This window comes from Equus asinus, chromosome 8 (assembly GCF_041296235.1).
Source record: "Equus asinus isolate D_3611 breed Donkey chromosome 8, EquAss-T2T_v2, whole genome shotgun sequence".
Taxonomy (NCBI): domain Eukaryota; kingdom Metazoa; phylum Chordata; class Mammalia; order Perissodactyla; family Equidae; genus Equus; species Equus asinus.
This window is the reverse complement of record NC_091797.1, coordinates 72,520,882-72,532,983: the sequence shown is the minus strand read 5'-3', so window position 1 is coordinate 72,532,983 and position 12,102 is coordinate 72,520,882. Positions and strand designations below refer to the sequence as shown.

The following is a 12,102-nucleotide window of genomic DNA, read 5'->3' as shown; positions in this document are numbered from 1 at the left end:
GTCTGCGCCCGGGATCCAAACCCATGAACCCCAGGCTGCCAAAGTGGACATGTGAACTTAACCCCTACGCCATCAGGCTGGCCCCCATTTTTTGTCTAATAACAGTTTTATTAGGAGTTTTCCTGGCAGCCCAAGTGAAAAGGAAAACTTGGTTAGACACATGGTTCTCACCATCCACAGGGAAAAGGCCAGCAATGTGGTGGCAGCAGAGGTTTCCTCAGCCAGGCTTGGAGAGGGGGGTTTCTTAGAGAGCAGATGCACTGGTCCAGCTGCCGGCCGAGGCCCCGGGAGTCTGCTTCTCCTCACAGTTCTGCCCGTGGAAGCTGCTCCCGGAGATGCAACAGCAGCTTGTCCAAAGCTCTTTTCTACAGCGTTTTCTTAACAAAAGCCCAGGGCGTGACAACAAAGCACAACTCAGGAAGAGTCATCTTTTCTACAGTCGTTCCTTTGCTAAGTTGGTGCCCCCGGAGCTTCCTGGGACCGGTGTCGTCCTTCTGGTGCTGTATGCCGTGTTGCCCTCCTGATGCTGTTTGCCATGTTCCTCTTGCCACTGTTTGTGGTCCTGCTGTGGTAAAGAGCACAGCACAGGGACAGCCTGGCTCTAAGTCCTGTCACTGCCGATATGGGATCTGGGACCTGGGTGGGTGGCTCAACTTCCCTGGTCTTCCCTTCCTCCTCTGAATCATAGCCCTTCCCTCCGAGGGGCAGCGAGAGAACAAAGTGAGAGGAGAGGTGTGGGGGGCTGGGGAGCAGAGCCCGGCCCCGCAGGAGCACGCAGTGTGCGGGCTGTCGGGCTTTTGTTATGGTGTGCACCTGTTCCTCCTTCGTCAGCAATCCTGTGTCCTTTTGAGCTCCTGAGCTGAGAAGCATTGGGCACATCGGGGTAGTGAACAGTCGGACGCTCTAGCGCCGGTTTTGTACAAATGCAGCTGTCAACAAAGCACAGTGGTGGCCAGCAGGGAACCTAGTTTGAATAGCTTGTCTATGCAAACTGGGGCAGCCTGTGCATGTTTCACGTGGGCAAAATAAATTCAGCCAGAGAGAGGCAGACAGACAGAGGGACAGACCGACTTCCACCCACAGGTCCCCCCAGTGTGTATGGACCCTGGCTGAGCAAGTCAGGGTCCACGGGGCCAGTACAACCCTTTCTCATCACGCTGCTCAGCAGAGGGGCGGCAGAGGCACAGTTGGTTTCTCAGCTTCTTCCTTCCTCCCTCCCTTCCTTCCACAACATGGTATCTAAACTCGAGTGCGTGCTTCAGGTGCGGCTCCAACAGGAAGAGAAGGGGGCTGGGCTGATTTAGGCAGAAACGGAGCTGTCCTGTCCTTCAGGGGCGATTTCTGAGGTTTTCCAGGGGTTCTTTTGGCTCCCCATGATTTGCACCCTCCCTGCAGTCTTTAGAATGCGCCGCACATGACGCACGGACCTCTGGACCACTCATACTGAGGCAGAGGCTCCGGAAAGAGGTCGAGCGATCAGTTTATATGGCTGGACGTCCTTGGTCTGGGGAGCACCCACATGTGCCTCATCACCAGGCAAACGAAACCACCGGGTCAGGTGACAGGACATCTCCCGGCTCTGCCACCTGAGGGAAGCAGTGCACACGCCCTCCAGGCCCTGTGGGTAAACCATTCAGTGGGCAAACCATCCTAGTTTGGGAAATTCCTTTCTTCATGACAACCCCAGATGGCTCCCACCCCAGTCCGGGGACCTGACATCCGTAGGAGGAAAAGAAGACCCTCTTGGGGTGTTCCATTGTAAGCCGTACAGGATCCCAGAGAAGAAATGGTCTCGGGATTTGAATAGGGGAATGGGACCGAGTGGACGCTGACTTCTCACAGCGACTTGCACAGAATCAGGGCGTATGTGGAATAGCTCTGGCGGCCGTTCCTTTGGATGCTCAGCTAACACAGAAGGGCCAGGGGGCAGAAGGAGCAGGTGAGGGAGGGAGAGCTCACCAGTACGAGGGCAAGTGGAGGGTCCTGGACACCACAGGGGGCTCTGGGGAGAAGAGTTCCAGCAGGGCGTGGGGGGCACACACAGGTGCGGAGCTGAGGAGTGGCTCTGGGCCATAGGGAGGCTGCAGCCCGCAGGGACGGGTGCACCGCCAGCTGCCTCTTCCAGGAGGCTCAGATCCAGAGTCCTCAGGGGAAAGTCATGCAGCATGAGAACCACTCTCGTGTCTCTCCTGGAGCCTCACAGGAGCTTCCAGACTGGCCTACCTGCTTCTGCACTCGCTCTGCTCACTCTACCCTCGAGCGAGTGTTCCACTGAAATCCTGTCACTTCATGCTCCCCCTCGGCTTGGCCCCCTCCGTGGCTCCCATCTCACTCAGAGCAGACCCAGGTCCTTACAGTCACCCTACTAGGCATGATCTGCACCCCCCTACACACGTACCTCTCTCCTTCTTCCCTCCCCTCCTCCATGCTGGCCTCCTGAATGTTCCTCAAATGGTTCAGGCAAGCTCCGACCTCAGGACCTTTGCACATGCTCTCTCCTTTGCCTACAAAGTTCTGCATGCTCTACTTTTGCTTTTCTTAAATCCCCTCTGCTCACTGAGGCTTCCCAGGTTACTAGTTAAAATCGCCCCCCACACTCCTTACCCCCTTGCTTCCTTGTCCCCATCTCACTTTAGCACTCGTTTGTTGTTTGTTTTGCACCACAAGTAGCCCTTCTCCACGTGGGGAGGAATTGTGTCTGCTTTGTTTCCTCCTGTGTCCTCAGCACCCAAAACCGGGCTAGGCATCCAGTAGGCACTCGACACACAGGCGTTGGATGAATGGGTGAGAGAATGAGTGACTGCATACATGAATCACCCATGAAAAGCCTTAGGGTTTGGAAAGTTGAATTTTTTTCTACTCCTGGAGCTGATGGCTTTTTCTCAGATGGAGCTCCAGAGGAAATATTTAGCTTGTATTTCAGGGCCCCCTTGAATGAAGTTGAGTGAAAAATGCATCTTTAAAGGCTAGAATAACCAAGCAGCAGAGGAGGCTGACAGTGAATGAAGCTGGGGATCTGAGACCCACCGAGTGAATAAAAACCCAGGTCCTCTCCCCGAGCCTCCCCGCACAGCACAGTCACTGCACAGAACGGCAGCAGGTCAGCCACTCCAAATTGTTCTCCCTTTTCTAGACTCGCATCTTCACCAACAAAAGGCAGTGACCCCACTGGATACACACCTACAAAAACAGGACTTTAGACTCGGTTCCTTTCTTGCCTGCTCAGTTAGGAAGAAATAAATGATTCTCTGACCTACAATGGCTCCTGAAAAGAGATCACTTTACAGCCAGAAACTGAGGAGTTCAAACAGCAAGTGGGGAGGGGGTCGGGGGGGGGGGTGTCCTTGCATTTCAAGAGCTTCAACACTGTAATTAGTGATTTTCCAGTGTTGAACAGGATGCTTCCTGCTTTCATGGGAAAATCGGGTTACTGCTGACCATCCCTAATTTCCGGAGCGCGGAGTAACCGGCCTCTAATTTGGTTGTAATGAACCGAGTGTTAATGGTACAGCGTCTGCCTGCTCCGGAGACCCCACACCATGGCTGACCTTGTAATGAGTCTTGTCAGCTCTGGGGGCTGCCTTTCTCGAGAGGCTGCTTTTGTTTTTCCACTAAAAATGTACTTATTTCCACCCAAAATAGAGATGGATCCTACAACTTACCCAAAATAAATGTAGAAGATAGAAATCTCATTTATATTCAGTCCCATAAAGTCCCTTCCCCTCCTTCTCTCTCTCTCTTCCCCTACCCCCCCCATCTTAAATATCTCCATACATTACACTACGAAACCCAGTGCGCCGCATGCAGAATTGCAGCATGGCCCCCTGAGATGGACAGGTGTTTGCGGGCCATGTGTGCAACTTGAAAGCACTGAAATGAGAAGAGGAATCGAGTTGCTCTGGCAAGGAGAGTGCAGACCCGTAGCCCACTGAACTGTCAGCCTTCAAGAACAGAAACCAGTTTGAGAGGCAAAGAATTTATTTGGGATCAAAGAACTGCATTTTGGGGAGCACAGATTCAGGTGGAAACCCAAATAGTGTCCCACCTGGGAATGAAAGTCAGTGGCTTTTCGAGGCAGAGAAGGGAGGCTGTATCACAGAGGATGTGAACTGGAGGTGGAGGCAGAGAGCTGGTCTTGGCTAAACACTGACTGACTATTCGATCTTCAGCAAGTCCACCAACCTCAGTCTTGTGGTCAGGATGTCCGCTCTCCTGCTGACTTCTCAAACAATTGCTTGTAAAACAATTGCCATTTGGCCCCGTCCGGAGGTTTGGCCCCGTCCAGGGCTCAAGACAGCCTGGCAGTTTCTTGAGAAAGGCAGCTCTGACTCCATTTTAAAATGACTCCACTGAAGTCAGTTTTGACAGAACCAAGGACCTTTTATATTCATTGCGACACACCCCTGGCTGGGATCTGCAGTCCCTTTGTGGCATCATCTGAGTTCATGGTGGCCGCCACCCCAGGATTTCCCCCACCAGCCCCAGCATCCCCAGGACACACATACGCAAGTGTGCTTTTTGTTCTCGTGCAATCGGAAGGCTAAATTAAGAGAGACCCAAAAGATGCAAAGGTGCTCCGGCTCCCACCTCCAAGGACGACGCCCCTTGAGTCCCGTGCTTCTGCTTGTTGCTGCTGCTCTTGGAGATGACAGCAATGTGCGCACTCCGCGTCTGCCCGGGGCCTCCCTTCTCGCTGGGCCGCACCCCCTGCAGCCTCCCCCAGCCCAGTTCCTCTCGGGTCCTGCTGGGCAACTGCAGGCGGCGGCCGTGGTGGGACTCAGGGACTGCGCCCCGCTCAGGGCCCCAGTGTTCCTGGTCTGCTAGCAACCTGCGTGAGCATCCTTGCTCCTTCTCGGGGTGCATGTGTGGGAACCATCCCAGTCAGGCTCCTCTGAGCCCAGCACCTCCAGGGCCGGGCCCCCGGGTCGGAGAGGCCCAGAGGGGGCAGGCCCCCCTCCCTGGGGCGGATCTTCTCAGGGATGGGAGGCTTGAGAATTAAAAAAAAATGGTGGAAGGAACATTGTGGCCTTAGGTCACGACTCCTCAGAGAAAGCAGGTTTACGAAGTGTCTTTTAAAGAAAGTATCCAGACACATTCACAGCATGGGGCTTAAATCTGTCATACCTGCTTCCCAGCTCAAAAACTGAGAGGAACCAGTGGATCAGATGGCTTTCCAAATTGATGAATGTGCTTCATAAGCAAAACAATGCTATTTATTTTTTTAATGTCAGAGTTGGATTTTCTTTCACTAAAAACAGTGGTAGTACTGCTGTGAAGTGACATCAGAAGAGGATCGTGACCACTTTTTAAATTAATTTTGTGTGTGTGTAGGTGAGGTGTGTGAAAGTGGTGATGTGTGTGTCAGTGTGGTGTGTGTGTGCAGGTGGGGTGTGTGTGGTGTGTGTGGTGTGTGTGTCAGTGTGGTGTGTGTGTGGTGTGTGTGTGTAGGTGGGCTGTGCGTGTGTCAGTGTGGTGTGTGTGTGTTGGTGGGCTGTGCGTGTGTCAGTGTGGTGTGTGTGTGTAGGTGGGCTGTGCGTGTGTCAGTGTGGTGTGTGTGTGTGCAGGTGGGGTGTGTCAGTGTGTGTGTGCAGGTGGGGTGTGCATGTATAGGTGATATATGTGGGGTGTTTGTGTATTTGAGATTCCCACAGAGCCAGTGCAAGGTGTGAGCATGTTGGGGGTACACATCTTGACCACCGGGACACTGGGATAGGGCCCTGGACCAGTGGTGTAGCCCCAGGGCGAGAGCCTGTGCCTTGGGGGGAGACCCTGGAGAGCCGTGGGGCTGCATGGAGGGGTCTGTGTGGACTCATGCACTCAGTAGGCCTACAGAGCAGCAGGGAACAAATATGCACAGAATTTGAATTGTGCTCATGGCTTTCCAGATGTGGGTGAGAAGACCTGCTCACACTCATGCTGACTTTGTTTCCCATCCGCTCCACAGCAAGGTAGGAAGAGAAGGCACACGTGGGCACGAGTCATGAACACGGTAACTGCTTGCTCACCTGTGCCAGCCGCTGTGCGACGCTGGACCGCCATCACCTCATTCAGTCCCCCAACGGCAAGAGAGATGATCACATTCCCCTTTTGCAGATGAGAAAACTGAGGTTCAGAGAGGCCGCAGAGGTCGCGGAGGGGCAGCGTCCAGGCTCACCTCCCAATCACTGTGTCATTCGACGTCCCGGTCCTTTGGAAGAGCTCCCCAGACCCTCTGCTGACAGGGTCCCACAGCTACTTGAGGAGCAGAGCCCCCTGCTTTCGAAGGGATCCCTCCTCTGACCCTATTCTAGAAATAAGCAAACACAAAGATTTGTACTTCTCTTTGGTTTCTTGGAGGCCATTTTCCTCTCACAGAATTCCCCCGACGAAATGCCGTCTCAAACACCTGCGTATGGCAGCTAGACAGACCCCCACCCCTAAAGAACACTTGGAGCGTTCTCTCGGTGGTCGTGTTGGTATTGCTCAGCAGACACCCCTCGACAGGAACTTGACTGGTGCTAATGTAAAGATAGCAGCTAATTAGTCTTTATAGCAGGATAAAACTAATTTGAAGCATGCTAACGAGAGAGAGGTTTTATAGCAGGAAAGGCAAAATATCAATTTAGAACCCAAGAGGGCTGGTGATGAAGGATGTTTTAATTTTTTAAATAATTTCTGTTAAATTGCGAGGAGAGTGATCCTCACTGGTGGGTTTGGGTGTCATTGGTGTTCGTTTGACGGGTGTTTATTGAGTGTCTGCTCTGTGCTAACATCCTGCTCGGCACCAGATACACAGCAGTAACAAAACCAACACCCCTGCTCTTACAGTCTAATGGGAGAATCAAATGAGAAATGGATAATCTGAAAGAACAATGTTAGATTGACTCATGACACAACACACCCCAAAGCCAGGGGAACAGAAGAGAAAATAATCGAAGGAAGCTGAATTTGGTGATAGCAGTGCTGTCCAACAGAACTTTAAGTGATGGTGGAAATGTCCTATGTCTGTGCTATCCATTATGGCCCTTGTGCAGTTGTAAGGTAGCTGTGAGACTGAGCAACTGAATTCTTAATTTTATTTAATTTTCATTAATTTAAATAGAAATGGCCACATGTACCTGCTGATGATGGCTCCTTATGTTCCTGAGGGAACCACCTGTCTCCACGCTTGCTCCATGTGACGGTGAAATGGATCTCACCCCTAAGGCAGGGCGTTTATCTCAGGCCTGAACCATCAAACACTCGAGTACCTGGCTGCGTGAATGGTGAAGAGAGAAATCAGTGAGATGCCCTCTTCCGGGGGTGGGGCTCTGTAGCAAGGTTTTGGAACTGGTTCATGCAGGGGATGCCCTGGTGTAAGCCTTGACATTTCAGGAGCTGCCATTATGGCTGTTCTTTCCATATCTACTCCTTGAACTTCCCCATCGATTCTCCAAGTGCACCCCGGCCCGGAGCGGGTGCCAGTCAGTTCTCTCCACAGATGAGCCACAGTTGTTTTCCATTGCTCGCAAACCGAGAGTGTAACTCATCGTGCTCCTCAAGGACCACATATGTCATTCACTTATTCGACACACATAGAATGTGATAGGCAGTGTGCAAGGTGTTGGGGACCCAGAAATAAGACAGAGTGTTTGCATTTACGAAGCTCCAGGTGCAGGATGAGGGCGGAGGGGACATCAAAATACCTCAGTTTGATCCTAATTGTTCCTAAGCAACTCTCCTCGCCTGTGTGGACGGAATGCCCTCATCTGTAACCCAAAGGGTTGGCAAAGTGGATCAGGAAGTTCCCTCTGTCTTAGAACCTGTGTCGCTACAAAGTAGAAAAAAGGCTGATGTAGGCGGACGACTGTGGTGTCCCTCAGGAGGGGAGAAACAGGGGACAATACTTGACAAGTTCAAGGACTGCCATGTGCCTTTCCCACGTATCGTCTACAAGTTCCAAGTCTGTCTGTGAGGCTGTGTGAGGAATCTGCAATTAGCGGGTCCCAGGGACATCAGAAGGTGCCTGCCTGGCCCTGGCCATCACATCACCCTCAGCAAGAACGGACCTTTTGAAGTCAGGACTTCCCCAACTGGCAGATGGCTCCGTTGGTGGTCTGGAAACGTAGTAATCGGGAAAAGAAAACGCACGCTGCCAGGCGAGCTGGATAGGCCGCATCTTGAACTGCTTTCAAGCGTTGGGGGCTCTGCGAAAATGGAACCATATTTCTCCCAACTCCTCTTTCTTTTAAATTTTTTTGTACCCCTGTGCCTGTGGGAGGAGATGGAGGCCATATGCTTCCAATGCCTGAGCACTTGGCTGTCCAAACCCCGCTCTGGGAAGGGCTGTTTGATGTGCAACCATCCAGAGGACTCTTTGATAAGCCTCTTTCCTCTAAGCATTTTTCTTTAGGAAGGAGAGCTGCTTTTTCTCCCATTGGGAGACAAATGGGAATCACAGAAAGGATTGGAACTCCAGGACTGTGCATCTCAGCAGGTTTAAACATGGGGGGTTCATTCATCAGGGAGAGCAAAGATGAGGACGCCAGTGGCAAGAACCGGGAATGTGCAGGGTGGGGATGCGGGGTTTTGTCAGCCCCAGGTTTCTCCAGGAATGGAACATCGGCTTTAGTGCCGTGGTCCACTCCCTCCCTCGTGACACTGCCATCTCCGGCCACACTCTGCTTTCTCACTTGTGATGACCAGGTTCAGTAAGGAGCAGTCAAAACCAGCCCCGGTGCCTCTCCTCAGGGCAAAATACAAAAATGGTAACAGCACTGAACGGGCACACGGTGCCTGGAGCTCCAGGACGGAGAGGGAATCTGGTCTGGAGGTGGGGTGCAGGTGCTGAGGGGCCTCATCTCTGTGAGTCTGTCAGCTGGTTACAGGGTCTCTCGGTGCCCACGTGTTCATGATCTGATTGCCTGTTAAGAGACTGTGTTAGAAGGTCGGTGTCATCATCTTAGGAAGAGATTTGTTAATCATGTGACTAATTAAAAAGCTAGTTAACTGTCCCAGCTGTCTATCATATGTCGAGTCTTTTTTTTGATTCTTCTCTGCTTTGGGGTATTGGAAATGTCCACCAATATAATTCAAAAACAGTGCAATGTTTTTGCAAAGTGGATTTGCAAATAAAGATGCAGGATTTCTTGGAATCCATGACAGTGATTTTTTTTTTTGGTGAGCTGCTCCACCCACATGCAAAACCACTGAAAACAGGCCAGGGAGCGTTTTTTCTGGTCGGGTGGTTCTACCGGCTCACAGTGGTGGAAGGGAAAATAAAAAGAGAATGATTTGAAGATCAAGAGAGGGCCTTTGTAAAAGTGATGAAACACGCTAAGGCTTTGCAAATTAAAAAAGAAGTCCTTCTTCATGATTGAGCTGCAAAAGTCAAATATAAATAAAAACTTATTTATAGTACTATCACTCAGTTTCATTAGAAAAAGCCGAGTTGTCATTTTTTTCACCGAAAGTAACATTTCATTCTCTGTTTGTTCTAAAAGTGAGCACATGGTTTTAATTAAAACCTACATTTTGTTAAAAGGCAGATCAAATGTAATTATTTTCATAACTCGCTTTTCAAGAAAAAGTCCCAGTTTGAGCCTTCTCCCCCCCCACCCACTCCACTTCACTATTCACGGTGCAGTTGAAGAACTGGCAAGTTTTTACATTCGAACAAGCCCCGTGGGGTTTGCTAGTGAGACAGTGAGGTGGATGACACCAGGCGGTTCTTCTAAGGTGAAGACTCGGGGGTCCATGGAGTCGCACTGGTGTCTTCCTGTCTCGGGTCTGCCCCTCACTTGGCTGTCTGGTCTTAGACAAGTTCTTTAGGTCTCTTTGCCCCATCTGTGAAATGGGACGATCGTAGTGCCTGCGACGTAGGGTTGTTAATAAGGATTAAGAAGATTTCATTTCGAAATGAAATCATCTCAAACAACTGTCTACACCCCCATGTTCATCGCAGCCTTGTTCACGACAGCCAAGGCCTGGAAGCAACCTAAGTGTCCATCGATGGATGAACAGATAAAGAAAATGTGGTGTGTGTACACAATGGAATACTATTCAGCCATAAAAAAGAAGGAAATTCTGGCATTTGCAACAACATGGATGGACCCTGAGGGCATTATGCTCAGTGGAATAAGCCACACAGAGAAAGACAAACACCATATGACCTCATATGTGGAATCTAAAAATGTCAAACTCATAGAAACAGCGTAGAGTGGTGATGGAGGGGCAGAGGAAAGGGGGAGATGTTGGTCAAATGGTACAAATGTCCGGCTCTGAGATGGACGAGTTCCAGGGAGCTAATGTCCAGCGTGGCGACGACAGCTAACAACACTGTATCATATCCTCGAAAGTCACTAAGAGCATAGATCTTAAAAGTTCCACCCCCCCCAAATATGTGAGGTGATGGAGGTGTTAACTAACCTTAGTGTAGTAACCCTTTCACAATATATACGTGCATCAAACCATCATGCTGTGCACCTTAGACATACACAGTGTTACATGTCAATCATATCTCAATAAAGCTGGAGAAAAGGATTACTGTGATAGTGATGTTCAAGTGTTTTAACATCTGGCCAGCGCTATGTGAGTACTCAACAAATTGTTACCCGATGCTGCTGTCGTTATTACCGTACTAACATATATCATACTCTACTATTATCTTATTACTATTACTGTTCATTTACCAGTGTAACATTTTTACTATGAGGTAGTAAGTGATTTTACTAATTTAAAAATCATCATCATCATCTTTATACTTCTTTGCCAACAAATGCACACTTCTCAGTTCCCTTCTCTTAGAACCCAGAAGCATACTGCGTCTGGAACCTAGATGTTTGTTCCCCATCGTGTCCTAGCGTTGGATTTTGGAGCGCTGTTCCACTGGGCCGTGAGATTCCCATTGAGCTTTCAAACCAAATAAAATGCAAATCTCCCAGGACGGTTTCTCTCCCTGCCTCGCGGTTGGGCTCCAGTGGTGTCTGAGTTTCGTTTTTACAAGGGGCCTTTAACAGCCCCAGGCCCCCTGAAAACCCCCAGCCCGCTTTGTCCGGATGGGGACGGAGGTGGCCAGGCTGCCCCGTGGATTGTGCGCCGAGGAGCCCTCCCCGGGAAGGCTGTGATTTACAGGGGAAGGCTTGTCACGGGGTGAAAGGAAGGGCCACTTTTTCATTTTGATCAAATGTTAGGTTTGAAAGCCACCCACTGCTGTAAACTCAGCTGGAGCCGAGCGGGCCGAGATGAAACACATTGCCCGCTTTGTTGCCGAGATGGTATTTGGGAAGGCGATGTGAATGCACTTCCCTTGCCAGGCCCACAGAGACAAGATGTGTGCTGCCAGGTGAGGCGCGGCTCCCGCCTCCCGCCCTCCCGGGGCAGAGAATGCAGAGGGCGCTGTTCATTGTCCCCGCGCAGTTTTCCTAACAGAGACTTTGGACTCTGGCTTGCATCTCATCTGCTCATGTTTGCTTTTCCCGGTTGTGTTCCCCAGCTAAGCAGCCTCCCCACATGCCAGCCTTTGAAGGGATGGGGCTGTTTGATGCAAACCAGCATCACCGTTTTTCCCAAGATGGACCAGTGCACAGTGTGAACTCGCTTACTTCCCTCAGCTGGTCCTGTGGGATGAGGTTTTAAAAGAAGGCACCAGTGTGTCACCAGAACATACAGTCCCCCTTAACGACATTCCAGCTTCCCAGCTGGACAGGCCCCCTGTATCCCGGGGTCACAGAGCTCTTTGATGGTTTCCTGGGTCTCCGTGGCAGTCTGACCTCTCAGTAAACAGGATGAGGAAGTGGCCCTTGTCTCCCTCCCATTCGTTAAGTTTGAGCTTGTGTGATGGAAACGTCCCCCAGCCTCCGATAGGCAGAAGGGGAACACTGGGGGAGCCCTGGTGGTGCCCTGAGGTGGTCTCAGAATCCTCCTCCGTGAAATTTGGGAATTGCACTGGCAGTGCTCTAAGCCCCTTTCCAGCTGTATTCATTCCTTTAACGTGCATTTATTAGGCACCTTTATGTGCTAGATGCTGTGTTAGGGAATGGGAACACTTGCCCAGAATAACAAAGACAAGGTCCCACATGACATCCCTGTTCACACAGACAGAGAATAAGCAAGTTTATAAATGGTCAAGGTGAATTCAGAAAA

The 12,102-nt window shown here is 50.8% G+C and overlaps 1 protein-coding gene across 2 annotated transcripts in view; it reads left to right on the top strand.

Moving 5' to 3' along the window:
• Positions 1 to 12,102, top strand: part of TMEM132C (transmembrane protein 132C) — a 355,227-nt gene that overhangs the window by 62,605 nt on the left and 280,520 nt on the right. The gene's annotated exons all lie outside the window — the stretch shown is intronic.